The following is a 7,326-nucleotide window of genomic DNA, read 5'->3' on the forward strand; positions in this document are numbered from 1 at the left end:
TTGTTACAATCTCACACCTCCACCACGTGGCTAAGAGCTAGTCTGGTTCAGTCAGACAGAGTAACCGCACTTAGGTTAGCAGAGAGTCGAACTCACAGAGAACTGTGCTAACTGTGCTATTAGTTCAATAAACCTGATTGAACTAACTTCAAGGTCTGGAGTATCTTTCCGATCTAAACTGCATCCAGTTGCAGCCAGTGTTAGACCAGTGTACCTAATACGACACAGGTTACACATCCCAAATACTAGCCACAATAAAAACAGAAAATACTGCAGGTTTGACAGCATCTGTGGAGAGAGAAGTGAGCTCGCGTTTCGAGTCCGGATGACTCTTTGCCAAAACTGTCAAAATGCTAGCCTGTCTTTTTTCTTTACAGATGCCGATTGACCTTTTGTACATTTCCAGTCTTTTCTCCTGAATTATTTTAACATTTCTGAATGACTTTCCAAACCAATCACTTAAAGGAGACATCTTAAATCAAACGTGCATGACTTTTAAAACAATTGAATTTATTTACATATGATGACAACAAATCAAAGCAAATGCATAAAAAATATAATATATTATATCTATTATAATATCTAATAATGTCTCTATGACTCTAATATTGAAACAACATACTGTGAATGCTAGAAATCTGAAAATAAACAAAGTCTTGCATTTATGGTGTGACCACCAGATGCCTCAAACACTTTCTAGCCAATGAAGTGCTCTTTTTTTTAAAAATGTAGATACCGTTGCGCTAGTGGAAACAAGGCAGCCAATTTGCGCTCAGCAAGCTCCAACAAACACAAATGTGATAATAACTGGGCAATCACTTCTTGGCCTTTTGGCTAAGATCAAGCGCATTTGGCATGTGGGAGTCTTTTAAGGAGCAGTTGATGCAGGACATCACATGCAGGACAGGCACGTGCTGGTAAAAAGGAAGGACAGGAAAGGCAGGATTCGGGAACCATGGGTGACCAGGGAAATTGAGAATCTTGTCAAAAAGAAAAAAGATGCATCTGTGAGGCACGGGCAACTAAAAACAGATAAAGCACTTGAGGAATACAAGGAAAGTAGAAAAGAGTTAGGAGGGCAAAAAGGGGTCACGAATTGTCCTTGGCAGACAGGATTAAGGAGAATCCACAGGCATTTTATACGTAAATTAGGAACAAGAGGGTAGCAGGAGAAAGAGTTGGTCCACTCAAGGACAAAGGAGGGAAATTATGTGTAGAACCAGAGGAAGTAGGTGAGGTCCTTAATGAGCATTTTGCATCGGTATTCACAAAGGGAAGGGACATGTTGATTGGTGCTGTCTCAGAGGGATGTATGAACACTTTAGATCAGGTCGTTATTACAAGGGAGGAAGTGTTAGGCGTGCTAAAAAGCATTAAGGTAGACAAATCCCCAGGGCCAGATGGCATCTATCCCAGATTACTGAGGGAGACGAGAGATGAAATCCCTGGGCCTCTAACAGCAATCTTTGTATCCTCACTGGCCACAGGTGAGATCCCAGAGGATCGGACGATAGCCAATGTTGCACCGTTATTTAAGAAGGGTTGCAAGGATAATCTGGGTAATTATAGGCCAGTAAGCTTGACGTCAGTGACAGTGAAATTGGTGGGAAAGATTCTCAGAGATAGGATCTATGCACATTTGGAAGTGAATGGTCTTATTAGCGACAGCAGGCATGGTTTTGTACGAGGGAGGTCATGTCTCACTAATTTGATTGAATTTTTTGAGGAGGTGACAAAAATGATTGACGAGGGAAGGGCTGTGGATGTTGTCTACATGAACTTTAGTAAAGCATTTGATAAGGTCCCTCATGGCAGGCGGGTGCAAAAGATTAGATGACATGGGGTCAGGGGTGAACTAGCTGGATGGATCCAGAACTGGCTTGGCCATAGAAGACAGAGGGTAGCAGCGGAAGGGTGTTTTTCCGAATGGAGATCTGTAACTAGTGGTTTTCCGCAGGGATCAGCACTGGGATCTCTGCTCTTTGTAATATATAAAAATGACTTGGAAGAAAACATAGTGGGTCTGATTAGCAAGTTTGCGGATGATACTAAGATTGCACGAGTTGCGGATAGTGATGAAGATTGTCAGAGAATACAGCAGGATATAGATAGGCTGCAAAATTGGGCAGAGAAATGGCAGATGGAATTTAACCCGGACAAATGCGAGATGATGCATTTTGGTAGATCCAATTCAGGTGGGAGTTATAAAATAAATGGCAGAACCATCAGGAGCATAGAGACACAGAGAGATCTGGGCGTGCAGGTCCACAGTAGCAGCACAGGTGGAAATGGTGATAAAGAAAGCATATGGCAGCCTTGCCTTCATAGGACGGGGTATTGAGTATAAAAGCTCAAAAATTATGTTACAGTTATATAGAACGTTGGTTAGGCCACATTTGGAATACTGTGTCCAATTCTGGTCACCGCCCTACCAGAAGGATGTGGTGGCTATGGAGAGAGTACAGAAAAGGTTTACCAGGATGATGCCTGGTATGGAGGGTATTAGCTATGAGGAGAGAGTGAATAAACTGGGAATGTTCTCCCTAGAGAGACGGAGGCTGAGGGGCGACCTGATAGAAGTTTATAAAAATGATGAGGGGTGTAGATAGGGTGAACAGTTGGAGGCTTTTTCCCAGGGCGGAAATGACAATTACAAGGGGGCATAGGTTCAAGGTGAGGGGGGAAAGGTTCAGTGGAGATGTGCGGGGGAAATTTTTACACAGAGGGTGGCGGTGGCCTGGAATGCACTGTCAAGTGAGGTGGTTGAGTCGGATACGTTAGTGACCTTTAAGACTTATCTGGAGAGAGGGCAGCACAGTGGCGCAGTGGGTTAGCCCTGCTGCCTTGAGGTCCCAGGTTCGAGCCCGGATCTGGGTCCATTGTCTGTGTGGAGTTTGCACATTCTCCCTGTGTTTGCGTGGGTTTTTCCCCCACAACCCACAGATGTGCAGGGTAGGTGTACTGGCCACGCTAAATTGCCCCTTAATTGGAAAAAATGAATAGGGTACTCTAAATTTATTTTTAAAAGACTTATCTGTATAGGCACATGAACAGGGTATAGAAGGATACAGGTGGTTAGTCAGGTAGGACACGTGATCGGCACAGGCTTGGAGGGCCGAAGGGCCTGATACTCTGCTGTATTGTTTGAGGTCAGGTGTAATGCCTGTTCTTCTCAGTTTTGATCTAGTCTTGTGGAGACCATGAATTGGATCCAATTTGAATTTAACCCGGACAAATGCGAGGTGATGCATTTTTAGGAGCAAGCAAGAAGAATGGTTTACAGGCTTGCCCTGTCCACTCTGTGCATTTGTAACTCAGTAAATAATAAAATCATTTAATAGAACATACAGGATCCTGGCGCTGTGAAGCCACAGTGCTATCCACTTGTGTTACCGTGCTGCCAAATAGACTGGATAATTTGCTTTTGTGGTGTTCAGTGAATGCTCTTCTTCAAAATGGTGCCAGTGAATCTTTTAATTGCACTTGAGCAAGCAAGTGGTGCCTGAGTCTAACACTGCAACTGTATGAAGGGCACACCTTAAAGTGCAGCACTCCCTCAGTACTGCAACTGGAGCATCAGCTTTGATTTTTGTATCCGAGCCCTGGAGTGGGACCTAAATCTGGAACCTTGCAACTCAGATGTGAGAGTGCTACAAAGCCATAGTTGCTACAACAGAAACATAAAACATTGGAAATACCTAACGGCTCTGGCAGAATCGTGGAGATCAAAAAACAGTTAATTAGCCCTCTGTGCAAGTGAATGGGTTTTAAGTGGGTTAAGATCTTTCATTGAAATGGGAATGTAATTGACCTGAGACATTAGCTCAGGATATAATATTAAGGTATATTAAGAGGAAGGTCATTTATTTCTAAAACTGGTATTTTAAACTAACTTGAATGTGCGATTTTAACATCAAGGCATATTAAATTAAGAGGAGCAAGGCAATTTTAAAAATAATTATTGATTTTGAGCATTGCTGGAAAGAGAGACATGTTGCTTTGCAATTATCAGGGCAAATGCAAGAATGCCAAATTTCAAATGCTCACAATAATTTATACTACAGGAGAAGAAGGGTGCTGATTGGTTGGCAAGTCAACTCTGATTCGCTGGCAGCACGGTGGCGCAGTGGATAGCACTGCTGCCTCACGGTACTGAGGTCCCAGGTTTGATCCCGGCTCTGGGTCACTGTCTGTGTTGAGTTTGCACATTCTCCCCGTGTTTGCGTGGGTTTCGGCCTCACAACCCAAAAAGATGTGCAGGCTCGGTGGATTGGCCATGCTAAAATTGCCCATTAATTGGAAAAATAAATTGGGTACTCTAAATTTAACTCTGATTGGCTGAGGTACAGATTTTTTACAGATGCACCATTGAAAGCATTCTATCTGGCTGCATCACAGTCTAGTAAGGCAACTGCTCGGCCCAAGACCGTAAGAAACTACAGAGAGTCATCGCGAATATAGCCCATTCTATCACGCGAACCCACCTCCCATTCATTGACTCTGTCTATACCTCCCGCTGCCTTGGGAAAGCGGGCAGCATAATCATAGACCCCTCCTACCCAAGTTACTCCCTTCCATCGGGCAGGAGAACATGCACTAACAGATCCAAAAACAGCATCTTCCCCGCTATTACCAGACTCCTGAATGGCCCACTTATGGCCTGAACTGATCTCTCCACGCATCTTCTCTACTTAGTACTACACTCTGTATGCTTCACCCGATATCTCTGTGTTTACATTGTGTTATTATTGTTTGTCCTATGTTTTTCATGGACAGAACGATCTGATTGGAGTTAGACTCTACGCAGAACAATGCTTTTCACTGTACTTTGGTACAGGTGACGAATCTAAATCTATAATAATAGCAGGCTTATATTAACACTGCAATGACGTTACTGTGAAAAGCCCCTAGTCGCCACATTCCAGTGCCTGTTTAGGCACACAGAGGGAGAATTCAGAATGTGTTTGGGGACTTTGAGGGAGGAAACTGGAGCACCTGGAGGAAATCTAACCGAAGTATTGGAGGAATTATTATAATGCTAAATTGGAAACGGATCACATCAGTTCATACCAATAGGTATTGGAAGAACCAAAAACTCCCAAAGCTCTGCTCTATTGTAATTCAAAGTGCAAAGCTTGAACCTATTCCTTACGTTTGCAGAGAACGGGCCCCCAGCATATGTTGCTCCCAGCAAGCGTAAACGAGACCTGTCGCGGGTTTGACTGATTAATTGGTTGGCAGGAGCTGCTGGCCGCACAGGATAACTATTGGTAGAAACTGCTGTGATCCGTTACAAACTTAGCATTGTAATGATAATAATCAATAATCTTTATCTGTGTCATAAGTAGGCTTATAGTACACTGCAATGAAATTACTGTGAAAATCCCCTAGTCGCCACATTCCGGCGCCTGTTCGGGTACACGGAGGGAGAATTCAGAATGTCCAATTCAACTAACAAGCAAGTCTTTTCGGGCTTGTGGGAGGAAACCAGAGCACCCGGAGGAAACCCACGCAGACACGGGGAGAATGTGCAGACTCCGCACAGACAGTGGCCCAAGCCGGGAATCAAACACGGGTCCCTGGTGCTGTGAAGCAACTGTGCTAAACACATAGCACAGTGGTTAGCACTGTTGCCTCGCCGGGCCAGGATCGCAGGTTCGATTCCCGGCCGCGGTTCACTGCCTGTGCCAACGTGCCGTCCCACATACTTTGCCAACATGTCTCTCCCAACCCCCCTTCAGCAATTATTGATTGCCTGTCATTCTTAAAACCCCAATGTGGTTTAAGTGCAGCACGGTAGCACAGTGGTTAGCAAAGTTGCTTCACAGCTCCAGGGTCACAGATGAAAAATGAAAATCGCTTATTGTCACAAATAGGCTTCAAATGAAGTTACTGTGAAAAGCCTCGAGTCACCACATTCCGGTGTCTGTTCGGGGAGGCTGGTATGGGAATTGAACCGTGCTGCTGGCCTGCTTTAAAAGCCAGCTATTTAGCCCAGTGTGCTAAACCAGCCCAGACCAGGTTTGATTCCTGGTCTGTGCGGAGTCTGCGTGGGCTCCGGTTTCCTCCCACAGTCCAAAGAGGAGCAGGTAGGGCTAAATCGTTGGCTTTGAAAGCAGACCAAGGCAGGCCAGCAGCACGGTTCAATTCCAATACCAGCCACCCCGAACAGGTGCCGGAATGTGGGCTTTTCACAGTAACTTTATTTGAAGCCTACTTGTGACAATAAGCGATTTTCACTTCAGGATAGGTGGATTGGCCATGCTAAATTGCTAGTGTCCAAAAAAGGTTGGGTGAGGTCACTGTGTTACGGGGATAGGGTGAAGATGTGGGCTTGGGGAGGCTGCTCTTTCCAAGGGCGGACGCAGACTCGATGGGCAGAATGGCCTCCTTCTGCACTGTAAAGTCTATGATTCTATCAGATTATTTTTTTATCATGGAAAAACAATCTTTGTTTTTAAATGAATGCTTGTTGGGTGGTGGGGGACATGTGGGTGAGACCTCCATCCATGCATGGCCCTGCATGCAGTGAGTGCTGCTTGACCCCTGCTGTGTGTGTCTGTCCATTGATCTGCAGGGGGCTGAGCTGTGCTGAGGCTCCCCGCCCCAATGGATTCTGGGAGGCCGGCAATGGCCCCGGCAAAGATGGCAGCCGAGAGCGCTGCCGAGCCTGGCGGAAGTGACGTAAGTGACGGGGGCGCTCGCCCCTCCCCCACCCGATTCATGGCCGCCGCCGAGCTCCCTCGTCAGCGAGAGGGGAGGAGGTAGAGTGAGAGAGAGAGAGAGAGGCGGAAGGCCCGACATCATGTGAAACCCAAAAGGATCGGACGAATTGAAAAAAGAAACGGCAGGAGGATAAATCTGGAGAGAGAGAGAGAAAAAAATAATAAAATCAGCCGGAGGATGATGAAGCAGGGAAGGCGGCGGTGGCGGCAGCGGAGCCTGAGGCGGCGGTAGCGGGGAGAGAGAGAGAGTGAGTGGGGGTTCGCGGGGAGGCGATGGGCCTGGGAGCGGGGTGGGGGGAGGGGCCCTGGGAGCGGGGTGGGGGGAGGGGCCTGGGAGCGGGGTGGGGCCTGGGAGCGGGGTGGGGGGAGGGGCCTGGGAGCGGGGTGGGGCCTGGGAGCGGGGTGGGGGGAGGGGGCCTGGGAGCGGGGTGGGGGGGAGGGGGCCATGGAGCGGGGTGGGGGGGAAGGGGTCCTGGGGATCGGGGTGGGGGGGAGGGGGCCTGGGGAGCGGGGTGGGGGGGAGGGGGCCTGGGAGCGGGGTGGGGGGAGGGGGCCTGGGAGCGGGGGTGGGGGGAGGGGCCTGGGAGCGGGGTGGGGGGGA

General features: G+C 47.5%; 1 protein-coding gene across 2 annotated transcripts in view; it reads left to right on the plus strand.

Moving 5' to 3' along the window:
- Nucleotides 1–6,698: 6,698 nt before the first annotated feature.
- zzz3 (zinc finger, ZZ-type containing 3) overlaps nt 6,699–7,326 on the plus strand; it is a 148,020-nt gene continuing 147,392 nt past the window's right edge. For both annotated transcript variants that reach the window (XM_038793754.1, XM_038793756.1), the window contains exon 1: nt 6,699–6,973. The gene's annotated coding sequence lies outside the window, so the exon portion shown is untranslated. The remainder of the gene's footprint in view (nt 6,974–7,326) is intronic.

This window comes from Scyliorhinus canicula, chromosome 4 (assembly GCF_902713615.1).
Source record: "Scyliorhinus canicula chromosome 4, sScyCan1.1, whole genome shotgun sequence".
Classification (NCBI taxonomy): domain Eukaryota; kingdom Metazoa; phylum Chordata; class Chondrichthyes; order Carcharhiniformes; family Scyliorhinidae; genus Scyliorhinus; species Scyliorhinus canicula.